The sequence below is a fragment of the Anarhichas minor genome, unplaced genomic scaffold (genome assembly GCF_050575085.1).
Source record: "Anarhichas minor isolate MPS153535 unplaced genomic scaffold, ASM5057508v1 ptg000004l, whole genome shotgun sequence".
NCBI classification, from domain to species: domain Eukaryota; kingdom Metazoa; phylum Chordata; class Actinopteri; order Perciformes; family Anarhichadidae; genus Anarhichas; species Anarhichas minor.
Genome location: NW_027466450.1, coordinates 14813334 through 14829111, shown reverse-complemented (window position 1 = coordinate 14829111; position 15778 = coordinate 14813334).

The following is a 15778-nucleotide window of genomic DNA, read 5'->3' as shown; positions in this document are numbered from 1 at the left end:
CTGAGTCCCTCCATCCCTCTCCGTCCGTCTGTCTGCTTGCCTCTGTTATTGAAATAGAGAGCTGTATTTATATTGAGTTTGCAGAGGGATTCTCAAGGGGGGTCGGGGGGCGAAATGTATCTACATTTTGTGCAAACGGTAAAGTCATATCACGTCACTAGCCATCGGCAAAATGGGAAATCCATGTTGAGGAGGGAGTATCAGAAGACCCCCGCTCCCACTCTGTGAAATTACGCGACCGAACTAATCTGTGAGTTTGTGCACTGGACGTCATTTTGGGCAGCACAAATTTAGTATGACGAAGAGGGAGTTCAGGCGCTACGCCAAACTGCATCGCCAGACAAAGACGGCTGTAACTCAGGTCCCTGCCACCGGCATGCTAATGGCTAACCTGGCTACATTTTCTCCTACATGCTAACTGGGTTAGCCTCAGAGCCACAGATACAACAGAGAAAGGCTTTTTGTTAATAAAACAACAATTAAATGTTTGCTAAGCCCTTAGTTACCACTACTCCATTCTAGCGTTGCAAATAGTTTACGATTGCAGTGTAGGCACATTTACCACTCTAATTTCGGAATATTTTTTAAACGATGGGTACGTGATTTCAGATAAAACATAATTTCTAGCCAAAGACCAGAGATTTTACCGGCTGAAATTACTGCTGTCGCCATCGGATTTTACCAGCTGTAGCTAAATAAGCTAACCTTCACAGGTTGGTTGAACTTTCGTCTCTGCCATGAACTTTTTAAAGGCTCACGAGACCCTGGAAAGGGTCTTAAATATGCATTTTTTTGGCAAAGATATTGTGCTCATGGTATGTCAGGTGAAAAGTACATTATTCAAATTATTGTTATGTATAATAATGAATCGGTGATTAATCCTTAATTCATGTTTCAGAGAGCAGGAGAGTGTATTTTTATATTTTACACCATTCGTTTATGGAGAAGAAAAACATCCATTATCACACAATATCATGGTTTATATATTTGTAATATTATATATTTAATCCAAACTGAAAATGGTGAAAAACATTCTTGAACTGTGGGGTTTATTATACAACCATTTATAACGGTGACTACCATCAAACACTGTCCTCGCTGCTATATCATTACCAAAAAGCCTCATAACTAATCTAATTAAAACTATTAAGTCAACAATAATAAGTCATCCAGCTTCAGGCTAAAGGAATCACATTTAGGGTGTTTTTGCTGCTATCAAATGCCCCAAACAGGTCCAATTAAAATACAGAACAGAATGTTCGGGTTCATGCTTTGAGAGAAAATGTTTTCAGGATGGTCCAAACTAATGTGTAAGTTCTCTGGTATAATGCATTTGGTTTTTGAAGTGTCTTTTTCTTTATACTTAAATACAGATTCATGTCTTTTCAATAGGGGTTTGTTTAAAAAAGCACACGGATCCCCTGTCCTTCAGTGGTGTGTGTAGATACTTCTGTGTCTGTGAATCTGCTCCTCTGTCTTTCTCAACAGTAAGATTCTTCATCCTTCCTGCTGTTTTCACTGTCCAACCCCCCCCCCCCCCCCCCCCCCCCCCCCTATTTATCCCACCCTTCATCTCTCCCCAGACCCTGCCGTTCTCCCCTGGCTCCTCTGGGGAGGGTGGTAATAATTATTATGTAAATAAATACGCCTGCTGTAATCACATTCGTGCCACTGATCCAATTAGAGAGCTGATAGCAGGCGGCTGATTGCGTGGACTGGCGGCTGATGGTCAGGGCCTGTCTGTCTGTCTGTCTGACTGGTCGGCCATGGTAGCTGGGGGGGGGCAGGCAGGCAGGCATTAGCGAACTAGCAGACCGGCTGTAATGAAAGCCGCTTGGAGCCGCACTGCATGCAGTCATGTACTCTAAATAATGCTCTTTGACCAGGACCGGGCATTGTCTGCCAGCCTCTGTCCCAGTGTGTGTTGGTCTGTGTGTGTGCTATCATGATCCCTGGCTCTGGATCACTTTCACCATACATCAGCTTATCACCAATTACTGCCTCGCTGTGATTCTCATCAGCTTAATGATGCTCCGCTGAGACCGCCATCGTCAGCCTCACCCTCCACCTACTCGACTCACTATCGAGTATTTTCTTCGAGAGTGAATGATGTGCCGTTGATGACGTCTTTTGTTTATCATGCACTTAAGTTGTCTGTTCTTTTGGGGCCGTTAGAGGCTGTGTTTTTTTACATCCCTGTCAAAAAAAAAACACGGAGCCTCAAGTTTCCATTGTGGTGCACGGGTTACTCCACATAACGCACTGTGGAGCACAGAAGATAAAAATGCTCTGATTTCTTTGACAGACCTTTATATTTCTAACTTTGGACCGTTGAGCAAATCATCGCTTCTATGTTTTTATTTCTTGGGTTCAAGGCGAGAGCGGTGGTCTGAATATGATAACTCTTTACATTAACGGATACCACAATCCCGGGAATGTCCATGTGAAATATGTCAGCTTTGTGGCGGCATCATCGCGCTGCCAACCGTAGGCCCATACTTTTCAAGGGTGTGGGCACAGGCGAGTGGTTAAAGGAGGAGGGGGGGGGGGGGGGCGGGGGCATTAGTTCTAACCTCACCGTTTGCCCAGGGGCCATACTCCCACCACCATGTGTCGGCTGAGTAGACTACTGTTAATGTTGGGAAGTAATGTATGGGTCCCAGTGCTAACTCCCTGCCTTTTACATCTCAATCAGGTCACTCTAGTTTATTTATATATTGTCTGGGGGGCAGTGGGGAGGGAGCACGAGGGCTAAGAGATGAATGTGGCAGTTTTTTTTTTCTCCCTCTCTCTCTCTATTTAGTTAGCAAAAAGCTTTTATAATGAATTTGAAAGGCGGCACAGATCCAAGCGTTTGAAATTCCCAGAGCACTGCTAAGTGAAAGACTGAGAGGGGGGGGTGGAGGGGGGGGTGAGGGGAGCTGGGGGACAGAGAGAGAGAGAAAGAGAAGTCGAAAAAACAAAATGCATTAACTCACAAAATGTGGAATAGATTAAAAAACTAATTAATGCATCTTCATTTTTTCCCATGCTGTTTTATTTCTTCATTAGTGTATTCCTTCTTTGCCTCTCTCCCTCCTCCCTCCTCCCTGCTGCCCTCTACATTTTGCTCTTACCCAGTTGGTCGCACGCTATTAAACAAACAGTCCTAATATTTTGAGCTGGCTGGCAGTTTGAATTTCATCTCGCCGACGCATCTTGTTTCTCTCAAGCCCTGACTGTTTTGACATGTGCCCCGATTAAATTATAAACAAGCAGGCCTCCTGATGGTGATGCTGGAGCCACTAATTTCCCTAATTGTTTGCAGTTGTCTGGGAGGCGAGGCTAGGAGGCCCGGGCCTGATCCCACTGACTGGCACGGCCTAGTTAAAGGAGAGAGGGAGGGAGGGAAGGAGGGAGGAGTAAGGGAAGTAGAAAGGCAAGAAGATTGGAGAAAGGAGAGGAAAAGAATGAAGGCGTGAGCAGAGCAGGTAAAAGAAAAACAGGTCAGAAATGAGAGTGGAGGCGTGATTAGGACTTCCTCGGTTGATTTACTCACCGGCCTTCAAACTCACCCATTAGTGACCAAAATGGCTGACCTGCAGTGACCTGGTGAGCAGTTTACTTCATTAAAAGTACACTTCAGCAAAAGTTACTCAAAGTACTTTGTGAGTGACCCTGTGAGTGTTATATTATTAAATGTTATATTATTAGGATTTACTGTTGTAGTTGAGGTGTAACTTTTAACTACTTTATATTATTCAGTAAGGTAGTTTAGTGTTGTGATATCCAGACTAAGAGTTGCATGATAAAGCTGGTGATAAATTAACAAAAAAATGCGATAAATATTAATGATCATTTCATAGACGTTTTTTTAAAGATTTGCTTATTTTGGGAAATGAATTGTTCTTTCCTCTTTGGGACAGTTATTTAAATCCAGTCCTGAAATTATTAGTAGTAGTGGTAGTACAGTAGTATTTGTCTTATTATTATTTGTGTTGATAATATTAAATTAAACATAATAACAATAAATTAAACCATTTGTGGAGTCTTTAGTGGAACATGTTAAACAACTTATAGACATCTGAAAAATGACAAAGCATTGTATTTTATAAAATAGTCAAATTTTTCTGAATGTCTTTATGTGAAAACAAAAAAATCTGAAAAGACTGCCAGCAGCAGTAGTGCAATGTTTCAGAACTGTCATAAAGCAGAAGCATAAAGTAGTAAAAAAAGAGTAAAATACCACAAAATGGTAACTTCAACTTTTGAGTTAATGTACTTGGTAACTTCACACCGCTGCTGACGAGGTGATGGCAGGAGTACTGTACGCTGGCATAAAGCGAGGCCAGGATAAATTTGGGGAATAATAAAAAACACATCAGTCCTCTGTTTCTCTTTGTCAGTCCTCGTTTATTTCACCCCTTCACCTTCAGGTCATATCCAGTGTCACATGTGGCCGAGTTCCAGCAGTCACCGATCACAACACGTCACTCCAGCCCATGATATCATCCGGCCTTCCACAGTCTCTTCCAGATCTCCTGCGGGGGCAGCCCACTCAAACAAGCCTGCTTTGTGACACAATGACTCACTCACATACAGTTTGGAAGCGTCTCGGTTCTCACTGGCATGCCCTTTTTGGTCTTATTTCTGGGTTTGTAATCATCCCAGTGATCCCAGTAAAATGAGATAAAGGTTAACATTGTAAAACATGCAAACATCTGTCTATTGTATGTGTGTGTGTGGGTGTGTGTCCTGCTCGAGATGAGAGTGGATGAAAGACTTCTGAGTGGAATTGTGAATGTTATCCACACTGGCATCAACAGACAGGCATCGCTACCTAGCAGACGAGGGTGCAGTCATATCGCCGCCCGTCATCACCCAATCACTGGTATCGTCTGTGTGTGTGTGTGTGTGTGTGTGTGTGTGTGTGTGTGTGTGTGTGTGTGTGTGTGTGTGTGCGTGTGCTTGTTTATGAGTGTACGCGCCCAATGAAGGCTGATTTAGCGTGACAGTGGCGATGGCTGGTATTGTTGCTGAGCAGGTGAGCTAATACACCTTTCTTACACAGAGGTGAGACCTGAGGGAGAACACGTACACGAAACCAAACCTCTGCAGCTTCCACTGATGACACAGAGGGAAAAAGACAGTTTCATTCTGGTATTATAATGTGAGTGAAGTCAGAAAAAAGACAGAGAAACTGAATTATTGATTGGATTTTGGATGCCAGTGTTGGCCTGTCTGTAGGTTGGTTCACCCACTTCTGTCCAGACTGACATATCTTAACAACCGTCGGATGGATTGCCATGAAATCTTGTGCAGACATTCATGTTCCCAAGAGGATATATTCTAAGGACATTGGTGATTCTCTGACTTTTCCTCTAGCGCCACCGGCAGGTCAAAGTTTTCACTTACTTTGTGAAATATCTCATGATTCATCCGAATGACTTTGTTGATCCCCTGAGTTTTCTTTTTTGGTATTTATTGAAATATCTCAACAACTATTAGATGGGTTGCCTTGTCTTTGGTACATGTTTCCCCTCAAAATTTGTTTTAATTACTTTGTTGATCCTCTAACTTTTCATCTTGTGCCATGATCAGATCAAATCAGTCTAATCACATGACCAAACACATGCAAAACTAAAAACCTTCCCATCAGCCACAGCTATACTTTGTGTTTTGTGCTGATTAGCAAATGCTAGCATGCTAACAGCAGACTCCTATAGTGTGTTTCAAATCGCATACTTTTTCTTTTGACTTTTAGTACGTACTGCAACTGCCCTTATTAATATATAAAGGAAGTACTGTTGCATGCAGTCTGCATACAACTGGGACACACTGTACTTTGTCATAGATCTGCTTGATCTTTGACCCTCTTCCTGATATATCCGATATTCGTGATATCTGTCAATGAGCTGTTATCTGTCTGTGCTCTCTCGACGGCTCAGTTGATGTGACGAATCATCCGCTGTGCTGAGGGTTTTGGGTCAGAGAAGTATGCTGACTTGTATGCTGCAGAATACGACTGGATGCAGCAGGACATCCTGGTATTTGTGCCATACTGCATGCAACATGTTTACTTTATCTTTTGTCTGGCACACCGAATAGTAGGGTAGTATAAGAGCGCACCCGTAGTCTTGTTAAATCAGGACAAGCTTGGTCTCTCCAATGTTTTATTTTTAACTTCTCTTTGCATGTATCAGAGGAAGTGTGTTGTGTTTGTGTGTGTGTGTGTTGCTCTGTCAGCTGTGTAACTATTTCAACGGAAGGAGCCCATTATGTGACAGCTTGTGGTGATGAATATTGAATACACTGTGTGCCCATGTTAATGTCTGCAAGTGTGTGTGCGTGTGTGTGAGAGAGAGTGCGTGTGTGTGTGTGTGTGTGTGTGTGATAAGATCTGATGATTATATCTTGAGGAGGAAAATGCATGCGATGTACTGCAGAAGCTGCATTCTCATCTTCATTTTAGTTTATAACACACACGCAGACACATATTTAACACGCGCACATTCACACACACACACACACACACACACACTCACACACACACAGCTACATTAGCGCACACACTGCACTCCTTACTTATTTTCACAGTAGTAAATATTTGAATGACTCTTGTTTATCTTAGTTCTGAATGAACAGCGGGTAAACCAGAGGTGGAGGGTCACTGACGTTCTGCCAATCTACAGAATGATCGTTTGGATGTATTAAGATAAACAGACGGAGGGAATAAGTGACAGATGTCCATTCAACCAGGACATGCTGCTCAATAGGCTACTGATGCAGTTAATGCCTAATTGAGAATTCACCACCAACGGTCGCAAATGATGAAACGAGTGGTTACTGACTGACTGTGCATCGCTGCCCGTCAAGTTCCGGGCACTCGATGTAAAGACATGACATTATAAGGACAGGTATGAGATGGAGTTTAAACAATCTGGAACATCAAGACCCTTAAAAGTAAAGTCTGATGAGTGTGAATGTGAGAGGGTGCTTAAAATCTGAAGACATTTTGACGTGTCACAGTGAGAAAAGCTGTGAATAATCAAGTTAGTGATGGCTGAATTCCATTTAGCTGCTTCAGTTTCAGGGTTCTGGTTTTGTCCGTGCTGGTTCAGTGTCACACTGACACGGCTCACAGGGACACTTTAATAGAACGGAGCCGCTGTTAATGTTTATTACACTTTTCCAAGCCAACACGTCTGCTGGAGACACATGCTGACAAACACAAACATAACACAAAGTCAACAGGAAGTCTAATACAGTACAGTGACATTAGAATTAATTTGTAGTCGTGTTTCCGGCCACTTGACAAATCTAAGTCCAAGTTTTTGCTCCCTCCCCTGAGGGAAATATCTGTCTCTTTATCTGCTAAATGCTCCACTATGTTCACCAGGTGCTACCTGTGTGTCTGCTGTTTGGTGCTGAGCGGGTCGTGTAAAGTGGCTTTAGTAGAGCTTTCTGATTTGGACTGAGGTTTGTTCATTTACAACAGCCTCTGCTCGCCAGCTCTGCTTTGCTATTCTCATCGCTGCCTCATTCCAGCAGTTGTTCCAGCTTCTCTGTCAGGAAGCATCAGTGCAGGGCAAGGTGCACGCTGACACCCAGGGACGGCCTCGGGCTGCTCCGTCCTACACACACCTGCCTCTGCTCAGCCGGTGCGTCGGACCTCCGCCGCACCCACCATCACAGCCTGAGGGGGGCCGAGCTGTGCCCGGGGGAACCGAAGGCTGATCTTATGGCCCCTGATGTTCCTCTGTCTGAACCGAACAATCAGACGTGTTCACTGCTGCGTGACACCGCCCACGAGTGACGCAGCCACACCAAGACCAATCAGCAACAAGATGCATTATTTCATCGAAATTGGACCAGTGGTGCAACCTTTTAATGGTGCATTGTCTTTTACGTGAAGTGAACCGTCTTCATTAGGGTGGAACGTGTCGCTCAGAGATCCGTTCGTCGAAGCCTTATCGGTAGCTGATGCGTCTCTTTCACGGTCTTTCATATGAAAATGTTTAGTCACCACAATGAACCACTTTGATTTAATGAATGCATGCATGTAGTTCAGCTGCCTCCATTATACAGCCAAATGTGAGATATGATTTACTTAGATTAGGTTTATTTACGTCTGTAAAGAACCAACAGCCACAAACAAACTCAGTGACTTCTTCCCCAGGTGAATCCTTAATCTAATATTATCTTCATCATTGCTTGGATGCTGCTCTGCTAGAACAATCCTCTCTGTGTGTGTGTGTGTGTGTGTGTGTGTGTGTGTGTGTGTGTGTGTGTGTGTGTGTGTGTGTGTGTGTGTGTGTGTGTGTGTATCCAACACTGGTTTTAAAGTGTTTGAGTAAATCCTTTGATGGATGAAATCATTACATTTGCCCTCATGTATATTTCATGGCCCAGTCCAGATTAGTTATTCCAGGGTTTAGAGAAATGCTGAGTGCGATTTATTTTTAATCACAGCAGCTGTTTGCCTTCTCGTATTGAAGATCTCGCCTGACAAAGACCCAGATTGGATGAGACAAATCTGACCCCCTGCAACCCAATGCCATTTTTAATTAACACAGTATGCAACATTTCTTTGCAGATGAAACGGCCATGTTTCGGTTTTCCTGCAGCCTGTGCTTCATACCGAATTAATTCACTCTCTCAAACACACATGTCCAATCAAACAAAGGCAACTGCGGTTTTTCCAGTCGCTCCGTCTCCCAAAGCAAAGCAACATCTGAAAGTATTCTGATCAACTTGAAATGTCACAAACCGTGTTGGCAGTGGAGCCGATGAAAGGCTTTGTCCTGACAAGCAGTTGTTAATCTTGCCGTAACGTTTGGCTAATTGAATGTCTTCTGTTGTTTACTGTTTGTCTCCATGTTGCCCCTCGAGTGACTACCTCCGCTGCCTTCTGTTTCTTCGGTGCATTAGCATTGACGTACGTCGCCGCCATGCCACAAGCCAAACAGCTGCCCCCCCCCCCACTCCGCAGCTCCAAAACTCACATGGGACATCGCTCCTTAAAAACTCACGGCTCTCCCCTTTATTCTACCCACATCTGCACCTCTTTCCTGCCATCACTTATTGCAGCTAACAGGTCATTATTGAGGTCATGTGTGGCAAACTCTGACAAAATGTTTCATGGGGTAAATGCGCGGAAATCAGAGAATTAACACCAGAAAACCCTGTGTGTTTGTGGTCATAGAATGTGAATACTTGCCTTGTTCATGCTTGAATATCCGGTAATTTGTACGCTCTTGACCCATACACACTCTCTGAGAGTGTATTCACACAGCGGGAGGCCACAGGTGTGTGATCCCTCTCCTCAGAGAGCCTCCCCTCTGATGCTGCATTGTGGGTAATAATAGTTAGCAGCAACAGCTGTGCCCCCTCTCCCCCCTTCACCTCTAATGTTCTCTAATCATCCATCTATCAGGCCTAATACCCTGCAGTGGTGCCCTCACAGCTGTCTGAGGGGCCATGGGTATCGAGACACCTGTCAATCTTTCTCTCTCACACACAAACAGAGGCGCCGGCCAAAAAACTCAACCAAAAAATTACAGTTTGATTTCATTCTCAGAGAGGAAACGCGCTGCTCCAACGTCCTGCGTCCTGCTGCGTTGTGATCTAAATTAAATTGTAGAGCTTACAGGCGTTTGTTGTACATTGGCAGACTGCGAAGATGAAAGCTTCATTTGCCTTACAAAATAATAAATCATTTGAAAGGACGGTCAAATTAGCGGTCCCCAGAGTCTTCCCAGAAGCCATCATCACCCAGATGGATGCTCAGCTCGCATCAGCCGAGCGCGCACAGACTGCTGCAAGCATCTCTGACAACCACAGACCTCTGGGTGGTCTTGCCGCGTCTAACCAAGCAGACCTGACTCCCATCCAACTTCTGACGGACCCGCCGTTTAACACTGGGAGGCTGATGTGTGTTTAACTGGAGCGACACCCCGCAGGCTCTTCAGGCGCTTCATGGCACCACGTGTGTGTGTGTGTGTGTGTGTGTGTGTGTGTGTGTGTGTGTGTGTGTGTGTGTGTGTGTGTGTTTGAGAGAGAGGGGGAGAGAGAGAGTTTCGGGCCTGCTACCCTCGCGCTCCACTCCATCACAAATCCTGTCTGCTAATGACTACCAGCTCTATAGGACCCGAGGCGGGAGGGGTTAAAGCCCAGCAATTGAGCGAATAATGAGTTGAATTAGGAGATTTAGGGATGAGGTGGAAGGAGAAGGGGACGGGTGGTGCTGAATGAAAACCAGAGGTGGTTACCACAAAAGCTGCGGAGCGGCTGTGCGTCGGGTGTAATGGGGGAGGGGGAGGAGGTGGAGGAGGAGGGGTACAGCTGGGCAGTGGTGAGAAAGAAGAAATGCCATGGCAGAAAGAAGTCTGATAGAAATCACTTTTCTGATTTGAATCAGACAACAGTTTCTATCCACATCTGTGTCACTATCAAAAAAATCATATTTTAGTATTTATGTGCTTTTGGAACTTTGTGCTGAAATATACTTTTCAGTTCAATTTTTCCCTTGCACAAAGATATACAACACAAAAGAAATCAAAGAAATTACTTTTCCTAGTCATTGCATATTTTGTTCACTTTTTTCTTAAGCAGAGCGGCAGCAATAACACATACACGACAAGTGAACGCACCACCGCTCAGAGGCACTTCGGTACGTACAACAGTAAGTGAACGCATCACTGACTGTCCTCAGCTCAGACAGTGTGTTGCTGGTTCTGTCACCTTCACTCCAATACAAAACAAGTACAATTTTGAGCTTATTATTACTATATTATTATTTTACTCCACGATATGTATACGATAACTCATGCATTATTAATTTATACTGAATGGAACCATTCCATTTACTTTAGTATATGTTTTTGTTTTATTTGTTATTTTATTTTATTGGTTTATTTGCTAGGGACAGTGCACATTAATAAAACATTCCTGTAAATGCAGCCAAGAGGCTATTTTTCATCTGTAGTCCCTGGACAGATGTTACAAAGTCACCCTAAAAACAGAATATAGGATAAGTTAACAGAAAGTTTACAGAAACAAAGCATGCAGAAACAATAAAAGAAGAGAGAATATTAATATATTTAGAAACATCATTCAGGAGACTCTTATACTGCAATGTCAAGTACTGTTATTAAGACACAGAGGCTCCTAGAACAACACATACAAAGCTAATCAATGAGGGATAATTATGTTAAATAGAAACATGGACTAGAGACAAGATTATGTTGCGTTGTTAGACAATAAAAACATACATGTCAGAGGCACAAAACATATAGTTTGATGCCCATACTTTTTTTTAGCCTTTAGTTAAATTGTAATGCAGTAACAGAGTATTTCTACGCTTTGGTACGCTACTTTTACTTAAGTTAAAGACATGAGTACTTCTTCCACCACTGCTGTGATCAGTGAGGAGCTCAGTGATGATGGAGTTTCAGTGTAGTCGGTTCCTTTGGAAACTCGTACATAAAGATGTGTCCGCACTGAACACCTCTACTCTCTCACGAACACATTTATAGATGTAATATTAATTTTAGCTCCCCCCCCCCCTATGAGACGGAGTCCAGAGAAGACGAAGCAGCGACGGACCCACAAATATTATTATCACTGGAACAAATGTCATCACCGTGAGGAGATAACTTCTTAATCAGAGCAATCAGTTCTGTTTGCTGCAAAAAGATGTATGCGGGGGAGAGAAACATTTCCATTCAGATGAAATTATTGTCCGTTTAAAAAGCCTTATTTTTGCATAAGATGTGTTGGTGGGTTTTTAAACTGATGAGTTTGGACCATTAGAAGGAAAATGTGCGTCTCAGCGTTTATCAGTTCTATTTTGTATTTCCTGGAGCATCCTGGAGGCCGCCTTAGTAATACAATTTTCAGTCGGGTTTGCTTGCAGAGGAATTGGCAGGTTTGAATAGAATTTCCATTCAGAGTGAGTTGTTGGCCACTTATTAGCTTTATCTTGCATACTATTCCCCTTTACTCAGTTTGAGGCATGATTGGTTTGAGAGCTCAGACAGTTGCTAGTTGGCTCAGGCATTGCCTTGTCAGTTCTCTATTTCATTTCCAGTTACATAGCACCCGTCTTTGATAATAGTGCTTTTAAAATGTATTATTGCACTATGTAAACACAGGAGGCTGCATTGTCATCCACAATTTCCAGTAAATTCCACCCAAGACAGCCTCTCGGGCAGTATTTTCTTTCCATCCCTGTTTGTTTTTCTTTGATTGCATACATGTACAAATGGAGCAATATTTGGTTCCTGTGGCCACGCAGTTGACTCGGCCCCAGCCTGCCTCCCCCTCCTCCCCTCCCTCCCTCAAGCCAAGCCCTATTGAAGTTTATACACAATGCACAACATTGTTCAAAAAGACGAGGCGCTCTGAAATAGTCTGGGAGCCTTTGAACATCGTGAAAGGAGTCATTCCGAGGTTGGACGCCTAAACATAAACTCTCAGAGAGAAGTGACTCATGCTGAAGAGACCAAATAGACGACAGGTTTCTATTCGCTGGGTAATGAAAATATCATCTGCAGCAATGAAATGAACAGCTGCTCCATTTCAGGCAGCATCAGCGAAATTCTTTTCATGTCTCTTTAACTCTCATCGTAGCTTCTTCAGCTCAGCTTCTGGCCTTGTTAGCCTCCAGAAGCATGCAGCAGGGAGACGGGCAGACTATTTCTGGTGTGTGTGTGGGGGGGGGGGGGGCAGTACGAAGAGACATCAGTGTGTCTCAGCAGGTATAATTATCCCACCGTGGTGGAGTCACAGCGTGAGCTGATTGTCTTCAGTCAGAGGAGACAAACTAAGTGGAAAACGGCTCTTCAGGAAAAGACCTAGACCCTCCAGCTCATCACCAACACTTAGGCTCTATTGTTTACTGAAGGAGCCCGACACACACACACACACACACACACACACACACACACAATGCTTGACCCAACCCCTAGTGGCAGGTTAAACACCTAGATTGTTCTGCCCTGCCTCACCTCATCAGAGTTGAAACTATTTAGAGAGACAATTGCCTTTAGAAGCTGATTGTCCTGCCTGTCAGATGAGCTACTTTATTTGACTTGTTTACTCCAGTTGATTTTAGGGATGTCACATGGTTCCTGATTGACTCCGTTGTGTCTGCAGCCAAAGATACCGTAACATGAGTGGTCTTAGGGCTGAGGTAATGGGGGGTGGGGGGGGACATAGACTTTATATAAGAAGTGGACGTTGTCGTTGTGACGTCACCCATTGGTTTGTGGACGCTTTGAAGCCTTGAGTTCAGTGATTTCGCCGTCGCCGTGTTGTTGTTTTGCAACCGACGAACGGTAGTGACCATAATTTACTGAATGAACATCATGCTGCATTGAAGAAGAAGACTTGAAACTAGAGATTGAGACCATAAACTCATGTTTACAATGTTTACTGAGGTAATAAATCAAGAGAGAAGTAGAGTCATTTTCTCATAGACTTCTATACAACCAGAGGAGTCGCCCCCTGATGGTCAGTAGAGAGAATGCAAGTTTTAAGACACTTCCGCATCGACTTCAATCGGAGGTTACCGCCTGGATACAGATGATGCATTGAATCTGATAAAAGTTTATCCGGTATTTATAATACTCAGACAGGATTGTAATATGTTACATCGGCAACTAATCTGTCGTCACTGCATTCACGAGGTAAACAGCAGAAATACGTTTTTTTCATGCAGGGCTCAAGTTGGACCAAACCGGTTTTCTCAACATGAGTAACAGACGGTCATAACAATATACTGACTGAAAAATCTGTGTCATCCCAGCGTGTCTCTGAGCTGTTCATGCGAAATGAATAAAACTTGCTGAATGGTGTGGAGTGAGCAACAAGAAGGGATAATCCGCTATATTAGTCATGGTCATGTTTTTACAATTAAAAAGTTATTATTTACCCAGAATACACAGCGAGGAACAGTCAAAGTCCATCTTAATGGGAACCACGCCGTGGAGCAAATACAACATATTAAACTGGAGTTAGACGCTTCTTAGTTCTGTTAGTCTAATGCTTTTTAGTTAAATTAGCCTTCATACTCCGGGGCTATCTCTAAGCTAATGTGCTGCATTAATCGATGACTAAAAGACGGAGGAAACGAAAGACACTAAGAAACAGAGTTGTGACAGGACTTTAAACTCCACTCATCACAGAGTCCTTGTTTATTTTTTTAGGTTTGCTGCTTGAAACCGTAGCCTTGTTTTTTACTTTAAAGAATACGTCCCGTGATATTTTTTCTTCTCGTCAGTGAATCCACTGAAAGGACCAAAACTAAGGAACGGATTCCACTAACTAGTAACTAGTACTAGTTGTCTGTGCTATAGAGCTCCATTGCAGTCCAGAAACGGTAAAAATCACATAAGTGAGCCACGATGTTGCGTGACATGTTCATTCATTACAACGACGAACACACACACACACACACACACACACACACTGTAGTTTATTTTAAAATGGATCTCACACGGTCCTGATGATGTAAATACTCTATGACACATCAAATCTGCAGCTGAAAATAGTCCCCACCGAAATTCAGATTTCCTCCTGTTTGAGTAACCTTTGCTAAATACTACAGAACTCATCCGTTATATATATTTGAGACACATTTTCAAAAATGTACGTCGGAAAGTATTGATGGACACAAACTAAGGCACTGAGGCATCGCTGGTTTTGGCCTTTTCACGGGATTTGTTGATAAAAATATAGAACATCACCAGCCTTGATATTGTTTGTTCATATTGTTTTTGGGAACCTTCTATTGGATAGTTGATATAGAAGATGCAGAAGAGAGAGAGGGTATGACATGCAATGTCAGAGGTCAACTACTGCGCTGAAACCTTTCAGCTAGCGAGACGCTCCAAATTGATATAAATCGTAGTTTTTTACACCAGAATTAAGGCCTTTACGCACCAGGGGCGTTTTTGTTTTCGATTCATTTGCATGTTAATATATTTTTACAGAACCGTTGTTTTTCGTCACACAGAACGTCAATATTCGGAGGCAAAAAAAGCTACGTAACCGTTTCCCGCAACGCGACCGTTTTTTTCTGACGCCGCAAATAAAAGCGTGAAAGTTCGGAAACCAATCACGTTGTGCGGAACAGCCATATTCTAAACTAACACTATAGAGTACATCAACACGGAGGTTCTGTAGTAACCAAGACCCAAACTTTGATACTTCATTCAACCTCGACAAAGGCAGCTCAGACCAGATCCACTCCTTCCTTTTTTTACCTTTCACAATAAAAGCCCTAGACGAAATAGCCCTTTTTGCAATGAACTTCGACATCTATCCGAAACCTTTATACATACATACATAAATGCACCACTTTATGTTGCATTTTCATATATTGTTGTTTGTTTCTGTTTGAATTAGTCACTTCGACTCTTAATCGATAGGCTTGTCCCAGTTACAATGTGTGTGTCTTTGTGCATGAGTGTGAGGATCCATAAGAAAAAAGTGCAATAATATTATTGAAATAAAAACAAGACGACTTTTTGAATTCACACATTTTAATTCACTTCAACGCTGGATGAACTAATATTTCATTGGAACTGCATTTGTGTCCGACCCTGATTCCTGTCACAATATCATCGTACGGAGGGATTGGAGTCGACGTCGTCATCAAAAGGCAGAGTGTAGCAGCCGATCAGGACAGTCTAACAACGTGGACACCATCCATTCTCCGATATTATTTTTTTTATCAACATACTGTATACTTGTACACAACTGACACCAAGCAAAACAAAAACAAAAAACTGTT